This window comes from Triticum aestivum, chromosome 2B, assembly GCF_018294505.1.
Source record: "Triticum aestivum cultivar Chinese Spring chromosome 2B, IWGSC CS RefSeq v2.1, whole genome shotgun sequence".
NCBI classification, from domain to species: domain Eukaryota; kingdom Viridiplantae; phylum Streptophyta; class Magnoliopsida; order Poales; family Poaceae; genus Triticum; species Triticum aestivum.
Window position 1 is genome coordinate 18,697,559 of NC_057798.1, and position 23,754 is coordinate 18,721,312.

The following is a 23,754-nucleotide window of genomic DNA, read 5'->3' on the forward strand; positions in this document are numbered from 1 at the left end:
CGAGGTGGCGACCCTGAAGGAAGCGGTGTCCAAGGCCGAAAGCAATGCGGCCGCGGAACGCACCGAGCGAGAGAAGCAGGAGGCGCGGGTTGCGGAGGTGCGGCAAGAGCTCCAGGCTCTCGTGGAAAAACACGAGTGTTTGGAGCGTGACTCAAAGACTCGAGAGTCCGAGCTCGCCTCGGCTCTTGAGAGCACCAAAGCCGCTAAGGCCGAAGCCTAGAAAGCCCTCCAGGAAATTGAGGCAATGAAGAAGATAGCGGCGGGTAAGGCATTCTCCATGCAGAGCAAGTACGTGGAAGTGAATTATTTGTTACTTACCCGAATCCGGAGCTCTCTAGGAGCATTCGCAGATCTACCCTACAGTGTGTCCGACGCTGCCGCATTCTACCGGGCCGAGGAGGGGAGCTCGACGGAGAAGGTGTTCTGGTCTCAGTATGCTGAGGCCAGACACCCGGTGCCCTTGAGCGACCAGCTGAAGCAGCTGATCGAGCTCCATCAGGTGGCCGAACAGGCCATGAAGGGCGTCATAGTTTGGCTGTGGCCTAAGGAAGCCATGCCTGGGAGCTACTTCGGGCTGGTGAGGCGGCTGGTGGATGCCTGTCCATGGATTGAAGTCGTCAAGCGCTCCGTCTGTATCGAAGGTGCCCGTAGGGCCCTTGCCCGTGCTAAAGTGCACTGGGGCACGATGGACGCTTATCGCACGCCCGAGATGTATTACACGGGCGTCCTGAAGGGTGCCCTCCTTATAGCGGGTGAATGCTCCAAAGATGTAATTTTTGAGTAAACTCGCATTTGTTATCCTGTAAGCTTGAAACTTGTTCACATGCGCTAAGCAACGCTTGTGAATTTAAAATATTACCTTATGTGCGGCAGTTTATTAAATTTGAGAGATGGCGAGTCGTCGGCTTCTGCCCCCGTGCCGCGAGTGCTGGGGTGTTCGGGATAAACTTGAGCACTCTTTTTCCCATTCTTGGGTCCTTCAAGGGAGGCGCTCAACGCAACGAACAAGGCAACCGGACTATAATGCTTGAACACTCTCACTTAGCCATAGAATTCTATATTTTTAAATTTCGGCGAAGCCCCTAGTATTTGGAAGACCGAATTCGGGGCGCTATCCACGCCTGGGCCGGACAAAGCCGGCTCCTTGCTCTAAGCGGCATAAGTCTTTAGGGACTCGAAAATCTCTCGAACAGCGACCGACTCTCGCCCTATCATGACGGTCAGTTTTAGCATTCTCCATTGAGGTGCTCAACCCAGCTCAATCGGGGCACAATCGTAGTGGTTCTCTCAGCGCTACCTTAGCCGATATAACGGAACGTAAGGTACCAAAAAAAGGGAGCCGGGCAAACCCAACTCTTGACCCAAGACATGATTCAGAGCCGATGCATATAATGCTATAAGTTCCGGGTGCCGCACTTGTGAAAGTGTTTGGACTTATCACACCATATTTTGGGGTACTTAAGCCCCTGGTGTATTTGGCCGTACCGAAGCGTACGGATGCAACATGTAATAAATGAACATATATAGGTAAACAAAAAGGAATGCAATAATAGACATTATTTATTCGAAAAAGGGCTGCGGTAAAAGCAGAACGATACAAATAGTGTGATAAGCAAGGGACAGGACTATTTGACATGTCCCGCTCCAGAAGCAAGCTGCAAGATGATATGTAAAACAGGTATACTGCTTGTTATAGAGACCACCTGGGCACTCGACGTAGCTTTCTGCTTCCCTGGCTGTTGCATCGTGTGTTCGGCGATTCTACTGACGGACAGGGCTTCTTGGTAAAGGAGTCCTAAAAGTAAGAAAAAAGAATTACACAAGCCCCTCGTGCGGTTGAGCCACATTCTGGGCCTGTCGTGGTCGTGCCCCTCCCCCTATGCCCATGGTATTTCCAGAGCGTAATTATGTACGCGTAGTACTGGTTTCGCAACTTCGCGAGGGCTGGGGTTGGGGCTGCATTGCTATACATGCTCGGGACGTGCCAGGCGATCTTGTTGTAGGTTACTCCGGGCGCGGTTGACGGTGTCCGGACGTTTAGTAGCCGGACTCTAAAATTGTCTTGAGAGGCTGCTTTCTATTTCCGCCGCGAGAGCCGCCGTATGCTCCTCCGTTCGGAGAGAGTGTTTGGTGTTTCCGTTGACCGTAATGACTCCTCGGGGGCCTGGCATCTTGAGTTTGAGATATGCGTAGTGCGGCACCGCATTGACCTTTGCAAATGCGGTTCGTCCGAGCAGTGCGTGATAGCCGCTGCGGAAGGGGACTATGTTGAAGATTAACTCCTCGCTTCGGAAGTTATCCGGAGATCTGAAGACCACTTCAAGTGTAACTGAGCCTGTACAGTTGGCCTCTACACCTGGTATGACGCCTTTAAAGGTCGTCTTTGTGGGTTTAATCCTTGAGGGGTCTATGCCCATTTTGCGCACTGTATCCTGATAAATCAGGTTCAGGCTGCTGCCACCATCCATCAGGACCATAGTGAGGTGAAATCCATCAACGATTGGGTATAGAACCAATGCGGCAAATCCGCCACGACGGATGCTAGTGGGGTGGTCCCTTCGGTCAAAAGTGATCGGGCAAGAGGACCACGGGTTGAACTTTGGGGGCGACTGGCTCCATCGCATATACGTCCCTTAGTGCATGCTTCCGCTACCTTTTGGGTATGTGGGTTGCGTATGTCATGTTCACCGTCCGCACTTGTAGGAGGAACCCCTTCTGTACTCTATTGTTCAGCGGCCGGGGCTCCTCCTCGTCGTCGCTATGCAGCCCCTTGTCATTGTCTTCGGCATGTAACTTGCCTGCCTGCTTGAACACCCAACAATCCCTGTTGGTGTGGTTGGCTGGTTTTTCGGGGGTGCCGCGTATCTGGCACGAGCGATCGAGTATTCGGTCCAAATTGGACGGGCCCGGAGTATTTATTTTGAATGGGTTTTTCCGCTGACCGGGTTTAGAGCCTTTGAATCCGGCATTGACTGTCGTATCCTCAGCATTATCACCATTTATGCGGCGCTTGTGCTTGTTGCGACGCAACCAGCCATTGTTGTCCTTGGTATCCGAATTGCCAGGGCTCTTGGTCATGTTGTAACTATGAGCTAGACAGATGTCTTCTCCCGTGCAAAAGCGGGTCATGAGTGTTGTGAGGGCTGCCATGGATTTCGGCTTTTCCTATCCTAGGTGCCGGGCAAGCCACTCGTCGCGGATGTTATGTTTGAAGGCTGCAAGGGCCTCTGCATCCGGACAGTCGGCGATTTGATTTTTCTTAGTTAGGAACCGTGTCCAGAATTGTCTGGCCGATTCCTCTGGCTGGGGGAATTATGTAGCTTAGGTCATCGGCGTCTGGTGGTCGCACATAGGTGCCCTGGAAATTGTCGAGGAATGTGTCTTCCAGGTCTTCCCAACAACCAATTGACTCTGCTGGAAAGCTATTAAGCCAATGCCGAGCTGGTCCTTTAAGCTTGAGTGGAAGGTATTTGTTGGCGTGTAGATCATCACTGCGGGCCATGTGCATATGAAGGAGATAGTCCTCGATCCAGACCGCAGGATCTGTTGTGCCATCGTAAGATGCAATGTTTAGGGGTTTGAAACCCTCAGGGATTTGATGATCCATCACTTCGTCTGTGAAGCATAGTGGGTGTGCGGCGCCTCTGTGTTGGGCTATATCACGATGTAGCTCAAATGAGCTTTGTCTATTGTGTTTGGCCTGGCCGGAATTGCCATATCCGACGTGACGGTTATCATCACGTATCGTGGGGCGCCCACGCGATCCGTAGATCGATCTTGTTAGCCTTGCTTTGCCCTCCAGTATATCCCGCAGGTCTCGCGCATTTTCCCATGCCTTGGTATTTTTTGAGCGGCGCCGGGGTGCGGCTTCATAGGAGGGCCGAAAGGTCTCTCTGTCGTGGCCACGAGGTGGCCGGTCAGCCTATCATGCGCTGGTGATGTAGGTTTAGGCGCTTCCTCCTCTAATCGGGGTAGCAGCCTGTGTTTTGGGTAGCTCTTGGAGGGGCGTTCGAGTTCGTACTCTTCGGCCGCAAGGACTTTAGTCTATCTGTCAGCTAGCAAATCTTGATCAGCTCTAAGCTGTTGCTTCTTTTTCTTGAGGCTGCTTGTCGTGGCCATAAGACTGCGTTTGAAACGCTCCTGTTCGACGGGATCCTCAGGCACGACAAATTCGTCATCGTCGAGGCTTGCCTCGTCTTCGGACCGAGGCATGTAATTATCGTCCTCTAACTCTTTGTCTGCCGCTCTCTCATGAGGGCTGGCTTCTCCATCCTCCTGTGTTGAATCCTGCTGGAGGGGGTTGTCTTCGGCACTTTTCGGGGTGTTATTGTTTCTCGTGCCATAATCACCGTTTTTGTAGTGGCGGGATTTAGAGCGTCGCCGCTCATGCCCGCGCTTAGGCTGTATCTTGGATGGGTCATCCTTCGTTGTGCCCTCGCCCTTCCCATCTTTTAGGATGTCCACCATGTAAATGTCGTAGGACGAGGTGGCCTTCCAGTGCCCTATAGGCGCTGGTTCTTGGTCGTCTCCTGTATCGTCGGCCATACCGTCGATGTATTCGGAGTCGAAGTCGAGCATGTCGGTTGAATCATCGACACTGGCTACGAAGTGGGTGGTGGGTGGGCTTTGAATTTCTTCGTCGTCTACATCCCAGCCTTCCTAACCATAGTCCGGCCAGGGCTCTCCTGATAAAGAGAGAGACTTTAGTGAATCCAGGATGTCGCCAAACGGCGAGTGCTGAAAGATGTCCGCGGTGGCGAACTCCATGACCGGCGCCCAATCGGATTCGATTGGCAGGGGCGCGGAAGGTCTGAAGTCCGGAGAGGAGTCCGGTACCTGGGAGTTACGAGCCTTACAAAGGACAGGGATGGTATTCGGCTCCAACACCATAGAGATAGCAGCCCCCGAGGCGGTGTCCAGCCACCCGTCCTCGATCGGTGCAGTCGGTTCCGAGCTAAGGGTCAGAGCGGACACTGGTGCGGCCTCCAGGGCACTGTCCGGCGGTAGAGCTAGATCATGCCCATCGTGATAGTGCGGCGCGCTTGGCTGTGGCTCAAACCCGTCAAAGATCAAGTCTCCGCGGACGTCAGCCGTGTAGTTCAAACTTGCAAATCCAACCTGATGGGCAGGGGCGTAGCATTCAATCTGCTCCAGATGGCCAAGCGAATTGGCCCGCAGTGCAAAGCCGCCGAATACGAAGATCTGTCCGGGGAGAAAGCTCTCACCCTGGACCGCATCATTGTTGATGATCGCAGGAGCCATCTGGCCTAAAGATGAGGACACAGAGGAACTCTCAATGAAACCACCAATATCGGTGTCAAAACCGGCGGATCTCGGGTAGGGGGTCCCGAACTATGCGTCTAGGCGGATGGTAATAGGAGACAAGGGACACGATGTTTTTACCCAGGTTCGGGCCCTCTCAATGGAGGTAAAACCCTACTCCTTCTTGATTAATATTGATGATATGGGTAGTACAAGAGTAGATCTACCACGAGATCAGAGAGGCTAAACCCTATAAGCTAGCCTATGGTATGATTGTTGTTCGTCCTACGGACTAAAACCCTCCGGTTTATATAGGCACCGAAGAGGGTTAGGGATACATAGAGTCGGTTACAATGATAGGAGATCTACATATCCGTATCGCCAAGCTTGCCTTCCACGCCAAGGAAACTCCCATCCGGACACGTGACAAAGTCTTCAATCTTGTATCTTCATAGTCCAGGAGTCCGGCGAAGGTGATAGTTCGGCTATCCCACTACTAGGAAAAGGGCTATAGATGGAAATGGCACTAATGGCGCACCAGACATGTGGTGCGCCATTAGTATATACTAATGGCGCACCACCTTCTGATGCGCCATTAGTGTTGAAACTACTAATGGCGCACCCTGCCTACGATGCGCCATTAGTACCAAATTGTTTTTTTTTGAACTAGTGCGCCTGTCCAAACATACTAATGGCGCACCGTGGGTGTGGTGCGCCATTACTATTTAAACTAGTAATGGCGCACCATGCCACGATGCGCCATTAGTAACCTTGGCCACCACTTCCACCGAATGCACCCCCCCCCCCGTGGATCGCCTTTTCAGTATTAAAAAAATAAAAAAAATGATAAAAATGTCAAAAAAATAAAAGAAAATAAGTTTCCCATGTGATATGTGGCCTAGTTGTTGGGAAAATTTGCAAACATGAATTTTGATTTCATTTGCAAAATCTCGCGAGAATTTGTAAAAATGGGCATAACTTTTGCATAACTTTTGCATACTAATGGGAACCCCGTTAAACATTTTCAAAATCCTCAAAAACCTAACAGAAAAAAAGATACGGGGCTTTTAAGATCTAGAGAGGCAAAAAAAATCAAAAAAATTCAAACTTACTAATGGCGCACCTGCCCATGGTGCGCCATTAGTATCTTCCCTCCTTCAAAATTCAAAATAAGTCAAAAAAATAAAAAAAATTTACTAATGGCGCACCTGACCATGGTGCGCGATTAGTATCTTCCAGCCTTCAAAATTCAAAATAAATAAAAAAATAAAAAAAATTACTAATGGCGCACCTGCCCGCGGTGCGCCATTAGTATGCCGTATATATGGCTGGTCCTCTCCTCCTCTCTTCATTTCATCTTCCCTTCTCTCCTCCTCTGTGGCGACCTCCTCCTCCCTCGCTCCTCCCTCCTCCCCTCCCCTCCCCTCCCCTCCCCTCCCCTCCCCTCATGGTTTCTTCTCCCTCCTCTCCGGCGACCTCCTCCTCCCTCCTCCCTCCTCCCCTCCCCTCCCCTCCCCTCCCCTCCCCTCATGGTTTCTTCTCCCTCCTCTCCGGTGAGCTCCTCCTCCCTCCTCCTCCCTCCTCCCTCCTCCCTCCTCCCCTCCCCTCCCCTCCCCTCCCCTCCCCTCCCCTCATGGTTTCTTCTCCCTCCTCTCCGGTGAGCTCCTCCTCCCTCCTCTCCCTCCTCCCTCCTCTCCGGTGAGGCAAAAAATCCCCTCCTCTCCGGTGAGCTCCTCCTCCCTCCTCTCCGGTGAGCTCCTCCTCCCTCCTCTCCGGTGAGCTCCTCCTCCTCCTCTCTGGCGAACTCTTCTCCGGCAAAAGACCATGGCAACAAGATCCAAAAACAACAGGAACAAAATTTGAGAATATTGTCGTGCCAAAAAACAAGCAAAAAAAACGAGCAAAAAATGGGCAAAAAATCACGATCCAGATCTAGATTCAAAATGACGCATCACTAATGGCGCATCACAGGAAAGTGCGCCATTAGTATGCCGCGGTTACTAATGGCGCTTCCAGTTGTGGTGCGCCATTAGTATCCAAAGCACCTGGCCCCTGGGAGGCATACTAATGGCGCACCGTGGCCTATACTAATGGCGCACCAGTGGTGCGCCATTAGTATACCAGATACTAATGGCGCACCACTGGTGCGCCATTAGTAAAAATTACTAATGGTGTGCTGTTAGTGGCGCACCACAAATGCGCCATTAATGGCCATAATAGGTGCGCCATTAGTAGAGGTTTTTCTAGTAGTGTCCGGACACCCCTTAATCCAGGACTCGCTCAGGGGGCATCACCCCGGTCGGAGCGCTAGTAATTCATGACCATAGTGAGTGGTTGTCGGTGTCAAAACCGGCGGATCTCAGGTAGGGGGTCCCGAACTGTGCGTCTAGGCGGATGGTAATAGGAGACAAGGGACACGATGTTTTTACCCAGGTTCGGGCCCTCTCGGTGGAGGTAAAACCCTACTCCTGCTTGATTAATATTGATGGTATGGGTATCACAAGAGTTGATCTATCACGAGATCAGAGAGGCTAAACCCTAGAAGCTAGCCTATGGTATGATTGTTGTTCGTCCTACGACTAAAACTCTCCAGTTTATATACACACCGGAGAGGGCTATGGTTACACAGAGTCAGTTACAATGGGAGGAGATCTTCATATCGTATCGCCAAGCTTGCCTTCCACGCCAAGGAAAGTCCCTATCTGGACACGGGACGGTGTCTTCAATCTCGTATCTTCATAGTCCAGGAGTCCGGCCAAAGGTCATAGTCCGGCCATCCGGATACCCCCTAATCTAGGACTCCCTCAGTAGCCCCTGAACCAGGCTCAATGACGACGAGTCCGGCGCACAAGTTGTCTTCGGCATTGCAAGGCGGATTCCTCCTCCGAATACTTCATAGAAGATGTTGAACACCAGGATAGTGTCCGGCTCTGCAAAATAATGTCCACATGCCACCATAGAGAGAATAACATTTGCACCAATCTAATATGCTTCCGTAACGTGACCTCACGCCATGGCCAGGCTTTTATTCATTTTGCTGTTCCACCTCAATGCGTTTAGCGAGGCGGTTTCCTTGGCACGTCTTGTCAAAGCAGAGATCGTGTCCCCTTATTCCAGGATTCTCATCAATACGGGCGTGGGTAACCCAACCGCGCCATTAACCGCGGCGCTTGGGAGATAAGCAAGTTTTATTAGGCCGGTGGGGACTCGTAGTTTTGGCCGCCCATATAAGGGGATAAGGATCTACCCTTTCAATTTACGCCTTCTTCCTCCTTTGCGTATCCCTCCCTGCGTACTCGAGCTCCAGCGCCCAAGCCCGCACATCTCGGCTCGACCTACTCCAACCATGTCCGGAGCGGGAGGCAAGTGGATGGTTTCCTCCGTTACGGAGGGGCACATCAAAAGGTTGCGGAAAGCCAGATACCTGCACAACAACATCGCCCACCGGCTTCCAGACAAGGGGCAGCTCATTCCCACCCCTAGGCCCCATGAGAGGGTCGTATTTCTTCCCCATTTCCTCCGCGGACTGGGCTTTCCTCTTCACCCGTTCGTCCGGGGGCTCATGTTCTATTACGGCCTAGACTTTCATGATCTAGCCCCAAACTTCATCCTCAACATCTCGGTGTTTATCGTCGTGTGCGAGGCCTTCCTCCGCATCGAGTCCCATTTTGGCCTATGGCTGAAGATTTTCAACGTCAAGTCGAAGGTCGTGGGCGCACGCCAAGCGGAGTGCGGAGGCGCCATGGTGGGCAAGATGCCCAACGTTACATGGCTCGAGGGCGACTTCGTAGACACCATCAAAGGGTGGCAATCGGGGTGGTTCTACATCACCGAGCCGCATGACCCTGAATGTGCAGCGGCCCCCGAATTCCAATCAGGCATTCCCACACGGCTCACGTGTTGGAAAGAGACGGGCCTATCGTGGGGTAATTCGATAGAAGTGACCACACTTCAAACCTGCATTAAAGACCTGATTAGCAGGAAGGTTAAACTTGTCACCGTAGTCCAGGTCATGCTCTTCCGCCGGATTCTCCCGTGTCAACGACGGGCTTTCAACTTGTCGGAGTTCGACCCAGCCCAGCACCAGACTCTGTCCCGGCTCTTTGACACAAAGCACGAGGATGCATGGAGGTGCTATTCAAGAGATCCGAGGTCTCGCCTCCCGTCACCGAGGATCGCGGATTCTGCGCCAAGCGCCAAGCCAGCGCGGTGAGCTAATTTTCCCATTATGGGGTATCTGCTTTCCATAGATTTGATTTTGTGCGGGATCTAAACCCCCATCGCTTTGATTGGACTGGCAGAAGAGGGCCGGACAGATCAACTGTCTGGCTCCTTTACCCGAAGACCCAGCGGATGCTCGTTTAATAAAGCTACTGGTTCCGGCACCTCATGTGGTGCCGGAGAAGAAGGCCAAGAAGAAGTTCACGGGGACTCAAAAGATCTCCCGGCGCCTGGTGGTGTCGGATTCATCGCCCGATGACCCCGACGCACCCTCCGCCTCGGAAATCGAGGAGGAGGAGGAAGAAGAAGAAGAAGCCTCTCCCCCTCCAACGGGGGGAGGAAAGAAAAGGAAGGCTGCCCCAACTGTGGAGGCCGGGGGGTCCAAGAAGGGGAAGACCCTTCTACCAGACTATGCCTCCGATGCCGAAGACGGCGGGGGGGAATGGCCATCCAGGGTTAAGCCCCTGGCGAAATCGTAAGTGTCCGGCTACCCGAATGACTCATGGCGCACCTCTATTATTCGATAGCTTCTGATGCCGAATTTTAATTATGCAGTCCACCCAGAGCTCATCTCGGCGATTCGTCGAGCGGCTCCCTGAATTCGTCGGATGTGAATAGCGCTTCACTTCCGACGGCTTCTCCCCGCTCCCTGCGGACGACGCCGAGGCAGAGTCCCAAAAGGGACCGAACCAGGAGGAGGTGGTCCTGGAGGCGCCCTAAGGTGACCTCCCGGACTCCAGGCCCAAAGGGGGCAAAGCCCCGGAGGGATCTAAGTCCGGCCCCGGGCCGGACACTGCTCCGGAACCACCAACGGTTCGAGAGTCCGACAGGCGGCACCTTTATAAGAAGGGCAAGCCTATGCCGCCGGCGCCCTCCGTCCATCTGGACGCGTTGGACAATTTGCTGGAGGCGCTTAACGGTGCCTCCATCGACAAGGAACACCGCACTGTTATGAGTGCGGCGATTCAAATGGTTCAGTCCGCCAAAAGCGGGCTAATAGGAGCCTGTACAAGTCTGTTAACAGGCTTTGAGGTATGTGTTCAAAACATATAAAAATGTTACCACATAGACAGTAGCCCCTGATGCTCGGTTCGGCGTTCGGAAAAGAAAAACTGAGCTGAGGATCTAAAAAGATATACAGGCTGCGCTGCTGACCTCTGCCGCACTGACTACGGAGGTCAATGCATTGAAGGGAAGCCTCGAGCAGTCCGAGAGCGAGCTCGGCCGTGCCAAGAAGCAGCTCGAGGACAAGGAGGGTATGTTATACCGTATGTAAATGTATATAGAGATACTTGGTTCCAAATAATGACAGGACCAACTTAAATGTTGCAGGGGCCACGGCCGAGGTGGCGACCCTGAAGGAGGCGGTCTCCAAGGCCGAAAACAGTGCGGCCCTGGAGCGCGCCGAGCGAGAGAAGCAGGAGGTGCGGGTGGCGGAGGTGCGGCAAGAGCTCCAGGCTCTCGTGGAAAAACACGAGAGTTTGGAGCGTGACTCGAAGACTCGAGAGTCCGAGCTCGCAATGGCGCTTGAGGGTGCCAAAAATGCTAAGGCCGAAGCCCAGAAGGCCCTCCAGGAGATCGAGGCGATGAAGAAAAATAGCGGTGGGTAAGGCATTTTTTATGCAAAGCAAGAATATAAAAGTTAATTATCTGCTACTTACCCGAATCCGGAGCTCTCCAGGAGCGTTCGCTAATCTGCCCCGTACTGTGTCTGATGCCGCCGCATACTACCGAGCCGAAGACGGGAGCTCGATGGAAAAGGTGTTCTGGTCTTAGTATGCTGAGGCCGAACATCCGGTGCCCCTGAGCGACCAGCTGAAGCAGCTGGTCGAGCTCCACAAGGTGGCCGAACAGGCCATGAAGGGCCTCATAGCTCGGCTGTGGCCTGGAGAAGCCATGCCTGGGAGCTACTTCGGTCTGGTGCAGCGGCTGGTGGATGCGTGTCCGTGGATTGAGGTCGTCAAGCGCTCCGTCTGTATTGAAGGTGCCTGTCGGGCCCTTGCCCATGCTAAAGTGCACTGGGGCAAGCTGGACGCTGAGAAGGGTGCTCGTCGGGCAAGGAGTATCGCATGCCCGAGATGTCTTATAAGGGCGTCCTGAAGGGTGCTCGCCGTATAGCGGAAGAATGCACGAAAGCTGTAATTTTTGAGTAGGCTCGCATCTGTTATCCTGTAGGCTGAAAACTTTGTTCATATGCGCTAAGCAATGCTTGTTAATTTAAAATATTACCTTCTGTGCGGCCGTTTATCCAATCTGAGAGATGCAAGTCGTCGGCTTTGAAACCCATGCCATGAATGCTGGGGTGTTCGGGATAAACCTGAGCGCTCTTGTTACCATTCTTGGGTCCATCTAGGGAGGCGCTCAGCACAACGAACCAGGCCGTCGGACTTATAATGCTTTTTCACTCTCACTTAGGCATAGAATTCTATAATTTTAAATTTCGGCGAAGCCCCTAGTATTCGGAAGACCGAGTTCGGGGCACTATCCACGCCTAGGCCAGATAAGTCCAATTCCTCGCTCTAACCGGCATAAGTCTTTAAGGACTCGAAAAACCTCGCGAATAGCGACCGGTCTCTCGCGCTATCATGACGGTCAGTTTTAGCTTTCTCTATTGAGGTGTTAACCCAGCTCAACTGGGGCACAATCGCGGTAGTTCTCCCAGCGCTACCTTAGCCAACATTGCGGAACGTAAGGTACCAAAACATGGGAGTCGGGCAAACCCAACTATTGACCAAAGACATTATTCGGAGCCGATGCATATAGTGCTATAAGTTCGGGGTGCCGCACTCATAAGAGTGTTTGTTCTTCTCACGCCATGTTATGCGGTGCTTTAGCCCCTGGTGTATTGTCCATACCAAACTGTACGGTTGCATAATGTCATGACTAAACATATATATAAAAAGGAATACAATAATAGATAGAAGCTATGTATTGTTTATTAAAAAAATTGCTGCTATGAAAGCAGAATGATACAAATAGTGCGATAAGCAAGGGATGGGATTGTTTAACATGTCCCCCTCCAGGGGCAAGCTGCGGGATTTTAAGTAAAATAGGTAGTAAGCTCGTTATAGAGACCACCTGGACATTTGATGCAACTTGTCCTCACCCTGGCTATTGCATCGTGTGTTCTGCGAGTGTGTTGCCGGACAGGCCATCTTAGTAGTTGGGTCCTGAAAAAAAGGAAAACGGCCGAATAGGTAGCCCCTTAGTGCGGTTGAGCCGCATTCTGGGCGTGCCGTAGTTGTGCCCCTCCCCTTATGCCCATGGTATTTTCAAAGCATAATTATGTACGCGTGGTACCGATAGCACCATCTGACGAGGGCTGGGGTTGGGGCCGGACTGCTATGCTTGCTCGGATTGTGCCGGCCAGCTTAGTTGTAGGTTGCTTTGGGTGCGCTTGACGTTGTCCGGTCGTTTGATACCCGGATTCAAGAGCTTCCTTGAGAGGCTGCTGTGTACTTCCGCCGCCAGGGCCGCTGTGCGCTCCTCCGTTCAGAGAGAGCATTTGGTGTTTCCATTTACCGTGATGACTCCGCGAGGGCCTGTCATCTTGAGCTTGAGATATGCGTAATGCGGCACCGCATTAAACTTTGCAAATGCGGTTCATCCGAGCAGGGCATGATAGCCGCTACGGAATGGGACTATGTCGAAGATTAACTCTTCGCTTCGGAAATTATCCGGGGATCCGAAGACCACTTCGAGTGTAACTAAGCCTGTACAGCTGGCTTCTACACCCGGTATGACACCTTTAAAGGTTGTCTTTGTGGGTTTGATCCTTGAGGGATCTATACCCATTTTTCGCATTGTATCCTGATAAAGCAGGTTCAGGCTACTGCCGCCGTCCATGAGGACTCTGGTGAGGTGAAAGCCGTCAATGATTGGGTCTAGGACCAATGCGGCGAATCCGCCGTGACGGATGCTGGTGGGGTGGTCCCTTCGATCAAATGTGATCGGGCAGGAGGACCATGGGTTGAACTTTGGGGCGACTGGCTCCAACGCATAGACGTCCTTGAGAGCATGCTTCCGCTCCCTCTTGGGGATATGGGTTGCGTATATCATGTTCACCGTCCGCACTTGCAGGGAGAATACCTTCTGTCCTCTGTTGTTCGGCGGCCGGGGCTCCTCCTCGTTATCACTACGCAGCCCCTTGTCTCTGGTTTCGGCACTTAACTTGCCTGCCTTCTTGAACACCCAACAATCCCTATTGGTGTCGTTGGCTGGTTGTTCGGGGGTACCGTGTATCTGGCACGAGCGGTCGAGTATCCGGTCTAAGTTGGATGGGCCCGGAGGGTTTCTTTTGAATGGCTTCTTCCGCTGACCGGGTTTAGAGCCTCTGAATCCGGCGTTGACTGCCGTATCCTGAGTATTGTCGTCGTTAATGCGGCGCTTGTGCTTGTTGCAACGTGACCTGCCATTGTTGTCCTTAGTATCCGAATTACCAGGGCTCTTGGTTATGTTATTGCTACGAGCAGAAGCGGGTCATGAGTGTCGTGAGGGCTGCCATAGATTTCGGCTTTTCCTGTCCTAGGTGCCGGGCAAGCCATTTGTCTCGGATGTTGTGCTTGAAGGCAGCAAGGGCCTGTGTCCGGACAGTCGACTATTTGATTTTTCTTGGTTAGGAACCGTGTCCAGAATTGCCTGGCCGATTCCTCTGGCTGCTGGATTATGTGGCTTAGGTCATCGGCATCTGGTGGTCGCACGTAAGTGCCCTGGAAGTTGTCAAGGAATGCGGATTCCAGGTCCTCCCAGCAACTAATTGACTCTACTGGCAGGCTGTTAAGCCAATGTCGAGCTGGTCCTTTAAGCTTGAGCGGGAGGTATTTGATGGTGTGTAGATCATCACCACGGGCCATGTGGATATGAAGGAGGTAATCCTCGATCCATACCGCGGGATCAGTTGTGCCGTCATCTGATTCAATGTTTACGGGCTTGAAACCCTCGGGGATTTGATGATCTATTACTTCGTCTGTGAAGCATAGTGGGTGTGCGGCGCCCCTGTACTGGGCTATATCGCGGCGCAGCTCGGATGCGCTTGGTCTGTTGTATTCGGCCTGGCCATATTTATCATATTCAGTGTGACGGTTATCATCACGTGATGTGGGGCGCCCACGCGATCGTAGATCAATCTTGTTTGCCTTACATTGTCCTCTAGTATGTCTCGCAGGTCTGTTGCGTTTCCCCATACTCTGTTATTTTTTGAGCGGTGCCGTGGCCATAAGCCTGCGTTTGAAACGCTCTTGTTCAACGGGATCCTCTAGCACGACAAATTCGTCGTCGTCGAGGCTTGCCTCGTCTTCGGAGGGAGGCATATAATTGTCGTCCTCAACCTCTCTGTCGGCCGCTCTCTCATGAGGGTTGGCTTCTTCGTCCTCCTGCACAGAATTCTGCGGCAGGGGGTTATCTTCTGCACTGTCCGGCGTGTTGTTATCTCCGGTGCCGGATTCGCCGTTCTTGCTTTGGCGGGATTTAGAGCGGCGCCGCTGACGTCGGCGCTTGGGTTGCTTCTTGGAGGGGTCATCCTCCGTTTTTTCCTCGCCATCCCCTGCTTTTGGGGTGCCCACCATGTATATGTCATATGACGAGGTGGCTTTCCAGTTCCCTATGGGTGCTGGTTCTTGGTCGTCTCCTTCATCGGCGTCCATACCGTTGATGTCTTCGGAGTCGAAGTCGAGCATGTCGGTTATATCGTCGACAGTGGCTATAAAGTGGGTGGTGGGTGGGTTTCGGATTTCTTCGTCGTCCGTATCCCAACCCTGCTGACCATAATCCGGCCAGGGCTCTCCTGACAAAGAGAGAGACTTTAGGGAGTTCAGGGTATCGCCTAAGGGCGAGTGCTGAAAGATGTCCACGGCGGTGAACTCCATGATCGGAGCCCAATCGGTTTCGATCGGAAGGGATGCGGAAGATTCGGAGTCCGATACATTGTCCGGCACCTTGGAGTCACGGGCCTTGCAAAGGACTAGGCTGGTATTCGGCTCTATCGCCGTAGAGATTGCGGCTCCTGGGGCGGCGTCCAACCGTCCATCCCTGGTTAGTGCGGTCGGCTCCAAACTAATGGTCGGAGCGGACTCCTGAGCGGCACTCTGGGCGCTATCCGGTGGCAGAGCTAGGTCATGCCCATCGAGACAGTGCGGCGCGCTCGGTCGTGGCTCGAATCCGTCGAAGATCAAGTCCCCGCGAATGTCGGCCATGTAGTTTAAGCTTCCAAACCTGACCTGATGGCCAGGGGCGTAGCTTTCAATCTGCTCCAGGTGGCCATACGACTTGGCCCGCAGTGCAAAGCCGCCGAATACGAAGATCTGTCTGGGGAGAAAAGTCTCGCCCCGGACTGCGTCGTGGTTGATGATCGAAGAAGCCATCGGGCCTAAAGGCGACGACACAGAGGAACTCTCAATGAAAGCACCAATGTCGGTGTCAAAACCAGCAGATCTCGGGTAGGGGGTCCCGAACTGTGCGTCTAGGCGGATGGTAACAGGAGACAAGGGACACGATGTTTTTACCCAGGTTCGGGCCCTCTCGGTGGAGGTAAAACCCTACTCCTGCTTGATTAATATTGATGGTATGGGTATTACAAGAGTTGATCTACCACGAGATCAGAGAGGCTAAACACTAGAAGCTAGCCTATGGTATGATTGTTGTTCGTCCTACGGACTAAAACTCTCCGGTTTATATAGACACCGGAGAGGGCTAGGGTTACACAGAGTCGGTTACAACGGGAGGAGATCTTCATATCATATCGCCAAGCTTGCCTTCCACGCCAAGGAAAGTCCCTATCCGGACACGGGACGGAGTCTTCAATCTCGTATCTTCATAGTCCAGGAGTCCGGCCATCCGGACACCCCCTAATCCAGCACTCCCTCAGTGGTCATATCACAAGTCTTTCTAGCAGTAACGCACCGTCAAATCGCACAGCCCCACTCGCTCACCCTCCTCGCCTCTCTGTCAAACCGCCTACCCGAAAACTGCCGTGCGTACTGCCCGGGAAAAGCCCCTCCCTTAACTTTTAACTACGCGAAAATAGTCCGAGCTTGTTCGTTCTATATAAATACAGTACTACTGTACTTATGTTTATTCACCCCTGGGGTTGTTCAATGAATGGAGGGGTGGGGAGCACAAGTGAACAATATTGTTGTACTACCTCCGTCCTGGTTTATTGGTCCTCATTGTAATCCGAGCCAAATTTTGACCATAAATTTAACTAACAAAATGCTCATGCATGTCACAGAAAATTATATATTTGAAAACTATGTTCGAATATGAACCCAGCCTTGTAATTTTTGTTAACATGCACTAACATTTTGTCAGGTAAATCTTTGGTCAAAATTTAGCACAAACTACATAGGGGACTAATAAACCAGGACGGAGGTAGTAGTAAGTAGGAGTCGTAGAGTAGTCACCTTAAATAGAGAGTTTCTTTTCTTTAATGCCACGTACACAAATTGAAACGATTGTTTTCGAGAGAAAAAAGATAATCACTCCACTATATATGGACGCATGGGCCTAAGCACTTGCTTTACTAGGGTTGCTCTCTTCATTCTCTCATCCTCTCCAGATATAAACAAGACAGCGGTAGCGACATTTTCTCTCTGCTCACCGCTGGTCACAGATCCGGCCAGATCCCTTCGGCCGGTGTGTGTAGAGGACTAAAAGGTGCATCGTTCACGCGGTCATCGCCGTCGAGGGAGGAAACCCACAGCCGCCGGAGGGGCCCGATCCTCTGCCCATGCCATTCTCTTCGACACAACGCCGACTCGGGAGGTCCTCCGACCCTTCTTCCTCCCTGCCGTATTGTCCACAGATTCGACCTGCCACCGCCGACATCCCGACGACCCTCAGCTATAAGTTCTTCGAAAATGGCCTTGCTCTACTGACCCAGCTCCCCATGTGTCTGCATGTGCATCTTTTTCTACTCCCATCAGCTCTTCCAAAGCCACCTATTTTTTAGTATTATTAGAGGTAAAGCTACTTCATGCATTCGAATCTAGGGCTTTGTTCAAACAACGAAGAAAGGGGGGGAAGTTGTAGCATGAATCTAGGACTTGATTCAAACAGGAAATAATATGGTGAAAGTAGTAGAGACCGGATACCCAACCGGTCTCTTGGTTGAAAAGGGAAATAATGGGAAAACGCGGTACAAACTGGATAAGGAACAGATCTATTATTGGTTGAAAAAAGGATAGAAAGTGGCGGCTGGTGGACAAGTCAACAGAGTATGTCCAGGATTAGATTTGCTGCCATCACATAGTAAAAGGTCTCCAGGATTAGATTTGCTGCCCTCACATAGTAAAAGGTCTCTGGATTAGATTTGCTGCCTCACATAGTAAAAGGTCTCAGGATTAGATTTGCTGCCCTCACATAGTAAAAGGTCTCCAGGATTAGATTTGCTGCCCTCACATAGTAAAAGGTCTCCAGGATTAGGTTTGCTGCCCTCACATAGGGTCAACAAGCTCGGCATCACCACTTTATGCCTCCTTGTAGGTACATTGTGCTGATGCGTCCACTGTCGCATGTCCTTATACCAACATTTTGTTGTTGTTAATGTAGTGCATGTAAAATGAAGCGATCACACTGTTACCTTAGGGACATGTCTAACCAGTGTTATTGTTAATTTAATGCCTCCAGTGATAAGATGCAATTAAACCGTGTTACAAATGGCACTCCTGTTGTTTTCCCCAGTATGATAAGTAAGTTGCTCCTTTACGCTGCTGAGTGTCCTGGTGTCCCCACGGTCACATGCCCTTAAACCAACTCTTTAGCTGCTATTGATTTACTGTGTCTGGTAAACAAGCAATGCCACCATTAAAGTAATCCCATATCTGAGGAATCTCATTGTTGATCGTAATGCTTCTGGTAACATGAAGCATTGCTGACGTTTCAAAATTTCTACTGTCCTTGCGTGATTGCCATGAACATAATTAAGCTGCTTCTTTTCATTCTATATATGTTTCATATATTCTTATTGACCAGCAATTGTTTACTTTGTATCATTTTGTGCAGATAAGGATATCCATTTCACTTGGTTGCTATTGTGACCTTTGGTGAACTGCACAAGAAACTTTTTTTTGGAATGAGTGTCTTGTGCAGTTCAACTAAAATGTCACGTGGGCAACATCTCTCAATTTGGTGGAACTGCACAAAATGGTGATTGGAGTTTCCAAAATCTCCGTCAAGTTCTGTGGGTAATCTCGTGCAACATTTTATTAGACTTTGCAAGAAGGAGCCATCACTGTCACCACAATGGCACTTTATTTTAGTGTAACTGCACAAAAGGATAAGAAAATTATAGTTACACCTTACATGAGCCGGACAGCCAACCTTAATGTTCCTCAATTTTAGTGCAACTACTAAAGAAGAACCTACCAGCTCACAAGAGTAAGTACTTCTTGCTAGCTGAATGATGCAATATTTGCTTCATTTCAGGTGAACCGCAGAAAAAGGCGCATGAATTGAATCATGGAACTCCAGGCAGACCTCCTCCTAGTGGACCTGGAGGTTGAGTTCAAGGAGGCTGCTATTAAAGTGAAACCATGCTTTCCTGTCTCCTTGTTTGTGCTGTGCAGACATGCTTTGTAAACGGGAATACTCAACTACAGATGTTGTGACGGTCAAGAGCATTCGCCAACTTCTTCAATTGTATGACATGGCTAGCCAAGATGTATTTAATCCCGATATTCACTTTATCAAAAGGCTCTAATGGGTTGGTTCTGAATCTTGCAAGCTGGGAATCAATGAGATGTGTAGGCATCCTTGTCGTACTTATTATTTGAATCTTATTTGTTGGTTCTGAATCTTGCAAGCTGGGAATCAATGAGATGTGTAGGCATCTTTGTTGTACTTATTATTTGGATCTTATTTGTTGGTTCTGAATCTTGCAAGCTGGGAATCAATGAGATGTGTAGGCATCTTTGTTGTACTTATTATTTGGATCTTATTTGTTGGTTCTGAATCTTGCAAGCTGGGAAACATGACATGATGATGCAGAGGACAACAACCATAACAAACAGTTCAAACTTGGTAGTATTATATTTGTGAAAGTGCGACAAATGTGCTGATCGTGTGCGTCCTGAGAATAATAATTCTAATTGTTGTGCATGTTGATCCCGTTGCACTGATAGAACGAGCCAATGCATTGCTTGTTTTAAGTATAAATTTCTGTTAAAGATAATTAAATTTAAGTAAAGTGACCACTAACTCCTGTTAATACAGACCCGCTCGTGAACCGACGTGTGGCTGGAGTAGGTTTCTTAATGGAGGCGTTTGAATGCGTTGAGGGTGCATCTTCTGCCGGGCGTGCAGTGGACGAGGGAGGGTAGTAACTGTTGTCGCCTGTACACACTGAGCTTACTGTTGAATCCAGTTCCCCAAGAGCTGAAAAACAAACTGCCGCCACCGCCTACACACTCGTTCACTCGAAGAGACTCCAATGGCGATCCGAGGGGTGAGCCTGCTGGATATGGACTTCAGCAAGGAGTTAGTTCACCATTCAGTCCTATGGCTACACCAAGTTGAATGTGATGTACACCAACGATGCGGACTCGGTGAAGCTCTGCCTCGCCTCAGTCCTATGGCTGCACCAGGTTCTGGAGCATTCGCCCGTTTCATCGGCAGCGCCGACTGCACCTTCGCTACGGTGGAGAGAAGGAAGAACGCAAGAATTCGGCCATCTAGTGCAACATGCTTGCCGACATCCAGAAGCAATACAAGATCATCAGCAATGGGGAGGAGAAGGACTCAGTGGTTGACCTCGCTGAGACCATCATCGACCCCTGATATGCCAACATGAAAGAAGACGACCTGAACACGTGGGAGGTACCTCTGAATCTAGCCTACATAACCTACACGGCCAAGGATGCATACGCATGGTACGACATGTACAGGCAGATCTTGGACATGAGGGTGTGTCTGCTTCCCGTAACCGATGAGTACACGGACAGCCGCAGCGTCATGATCAAGCATGCCAGGAAGGTCTAGATGTTGTACTTTATCTGTTTATAAGCACCTTTATCATCTGAGTGTTTCATGCATTAGCCTATGTGTCGTAATTGTCTGTTTTGTCCGAAATATTTCTTTTAAGAACCCATTAACCTGATTGCTTTTTTAGTGGCTATTTGCTTATGTATGTAAACTAGTTCACTTGTCCGTAAAAAAACTAGTTCACTCGGCTGCCGTGCTTTGAATCTCCTTCCTCCCAAAATATTCCTCTCCTCAGGTGGACGCAGCAGGTCTCTGAATATTCTCACACTTACTTTTTTGATGTAAACTGAGTTTTCTCCCAGTACTTTGCCCTAGAACCAACTCAACCGTCCCATGTCTAGCCTAAAAAATAATAACACCCCACGTACTATTAACTCATCAAATTAAAATGATATTTTATTTCATAAGTTGAAAGTTCTTACAAAATAATAATAATAATTGTTTACATATAACTTGCCAAGTTAACTCCTAGTGATTGCGTACATAAGCTTGTAAAGATTTTACTGACATGCAATCATGTGTTTATGTTTTTATAACATTTCTCTGTCTAGCCCAACATGATATTTTCACCCAGCCCAGCAAGTCCGCGGATTTCGAGAAAAATGCAAATGGGATTTAAAAGGGCTGCATATATGATACATCATTGTTTCACCCAGCCCACCAAATGGACTAAAAAAATAAATGGACTGGCTGACATCTGGGCCAGTAGGCCAAAGCCTAAGAAGGCGTTGGATTTACATCCAACGGCCGGCATTCTTCTTCAATCTCTCGTCTTCTTCCCCCAGCGCTGACGGAACCGCCTACTCCAGCCTTCGGCGTCCAGCGGTGTTGTTTTGCGCTCCTCAGTGAAACGCTACCCCGCTGACGGCCAGGCCATCCCTCCACTCCGCACCTCCTGTTCTTCTCTGCCGAGTGTAGGACCACCCCGCACCCGAACCAGTCAAGTTTCCCACTCCTCTCCGTCTGCAACTCCACTGCAGCGTCTTCCCCATCTCCGGGTCGTTCCAGTCTGGGGCCTTGCCATCGTCCACCGCCTCGGTGCGCTCGGCGCGGCGTGGTCAACATACGAGAGTCATCGGAAGAGGACTATACGTGGAGAGCCTGATGGCTGGGACCCACGAGGTCCATCGTCGCATGCAAGGAAGGTTGCTCCTTATTACGCACTGTACGTGCACTGTACGTGGGAAGGGATTCTGTATTTCGCGAAAAAAATGTTCCCCCCGCTGACAGGTCGGACCCACCAGCTATATCTTCTCATGCAAGGAAGTGCCTCCTTATTACGCACCCAAAAAATGAATACCCCCTGCTAGCTGGGACCCACCATAGTGGGTGGCTGACTTGTGGGCCTACTAAGTTGACGAGGATGGAGGGCTTTGTCAACTTAGTCAATATGAACGATTCTAGATCTAGTGACCGTATGATGTCCATCCAACGGCCATAGTTCTTCTTCAACCTCTGGTCTTCTTGCTCCAGCCGCCCAAAGCAGCGCCGGTCGTGCCGCGTGCTCCTGCCTCTCGTGGCCGGCTGTGATGCCACGGAGGCCTCACCGCCCCTACTACTCCCACCACTGGCCCAGGGTATCCCTCCGCATCGTCCCCTTCCTAAGGCTCGCCGTCATCCACCGCCTTGGTGCTCTCGGCGCGGCGTGATCAATGTGGTCAACGACCGACTTCCATCGGAAGAGTACTGTACATGGAGAGGCTGGCAACTGGGTCCAAGGCCACAGCCCACTCTTTTTGTGATTTGCCAAGTAAGTCGCTTTGTTAGGCCTGTTGGGCTGCAAATATTTCAAGAAGATGAGGGCTTCATTCGGCTGGCCGAGAAAATGGCGTATCAGTAATGAGAAATGGGCTGTACATTTTTAAAACACATCAAACAGGCAATTAGTTTCAAATATGTTTTTTTCATTTCGAGATTTTAAATTACATTAATTTTTATGCGTGGAGAATTTGTTGGATTTTATATTGATATACATTTATTTTGAAAATCAGTTTGAATGTGAGTCGAAACTTCGGGATTAAAAACAGTTTGGACCGCACCGAAATATGCAAAATTTCGTATAATTTTTTAACCGTGGCCACAATATGGGCTGTAATGCTAACAAAAAGAATATGGGCTCCAAGAAAAACATTAAGAATTAGCAAATGGGCGGTAAATTATTAGAAATAATAGCAGGTTGGATGTATGTTGTTTTCCATAGATTTGAGGCTTTCCTAATAAAAAGGTTGACGCACAAGCAGTGACTGTTGGATGTCCATCCAACGGCCGTCATGCTTCTTCAATCTCTGCTCTTCCTACTCCAGTCGCTCAAACAAGCGCCGGCGGGACTGCCTGTCCCTCCTCCCCACGGCCAGCAGTGCTGCCGCGCAGGCCTCACCGCCCCACCGTACTCCCATCGTTGGCCTAGCCATCCCTCTACTCACCCACACTTGCTGTTATTCTCCAGCGACGGTAGATCGACCAGTAAACCCTCGTACAGTCATACTCCCCTCCGCGTGGGAAACAACTGCCGAGTCTTCCCTGTCTCCGTGTCGTTCCCTTCCTAGGCCTCGCCGTCGTCCACCACCCTGGTGCTCTCGGCGCGGCCTGGTCAACATGGTCAATGACCGACATGCATCTGAAGTGGACTGTACGCGGAGAGGCTGACAGCTGGGTCCACGGCCGCACGCAAGGAAATGCCTCCTTATTACGCGCAAAATAATGATTCCTCCACCTGACATCAGGGACCCACCGAAAGGGCCTCTGTATTTCACGAAATAAATGTTACCGCCGCTGACAGCTCGGACCCACCAGCTATATCTTCGCACGCAAGGAAGTGCCTCCTTATTACGCACAAAAAATGAATACTCCCCCTGTTAGCTGGGACCCAGTATAGTGGCAGGCTGACTTGTGGGCCTACTAAGTTGACGGGGACGGAGGGCTTTGTCAACTTTGTCAATATGCACGATTCTAGCTCCAGTGACCTTACGATGTCCATCCAACGGCCGTGGTGCTTCTTCAACCTCTAGTCTTCTTGCTCCACCCACCCAAACCTGCGCCGGTCGTGCCTCGTGCTCCTACCTCCCATCGCCCGTTGCAATGTGGCGGAGGCCTCACCGCCCCCTACTACTCCCACCACTGGCCAGACCATCCCTCTACTCACCCACACCCCATGTTATTCTGCGGCGATGGCAGCCTCACACCACAGCGAACCAGTGAACCGTCGTACTCCTCTACACATGGGCATCCACTGCCGCGTCTTCCCTGGCTCCATGTCGTACCCATACTAGGGCTCGCCGTCGTCCACTGCCCTGGTGC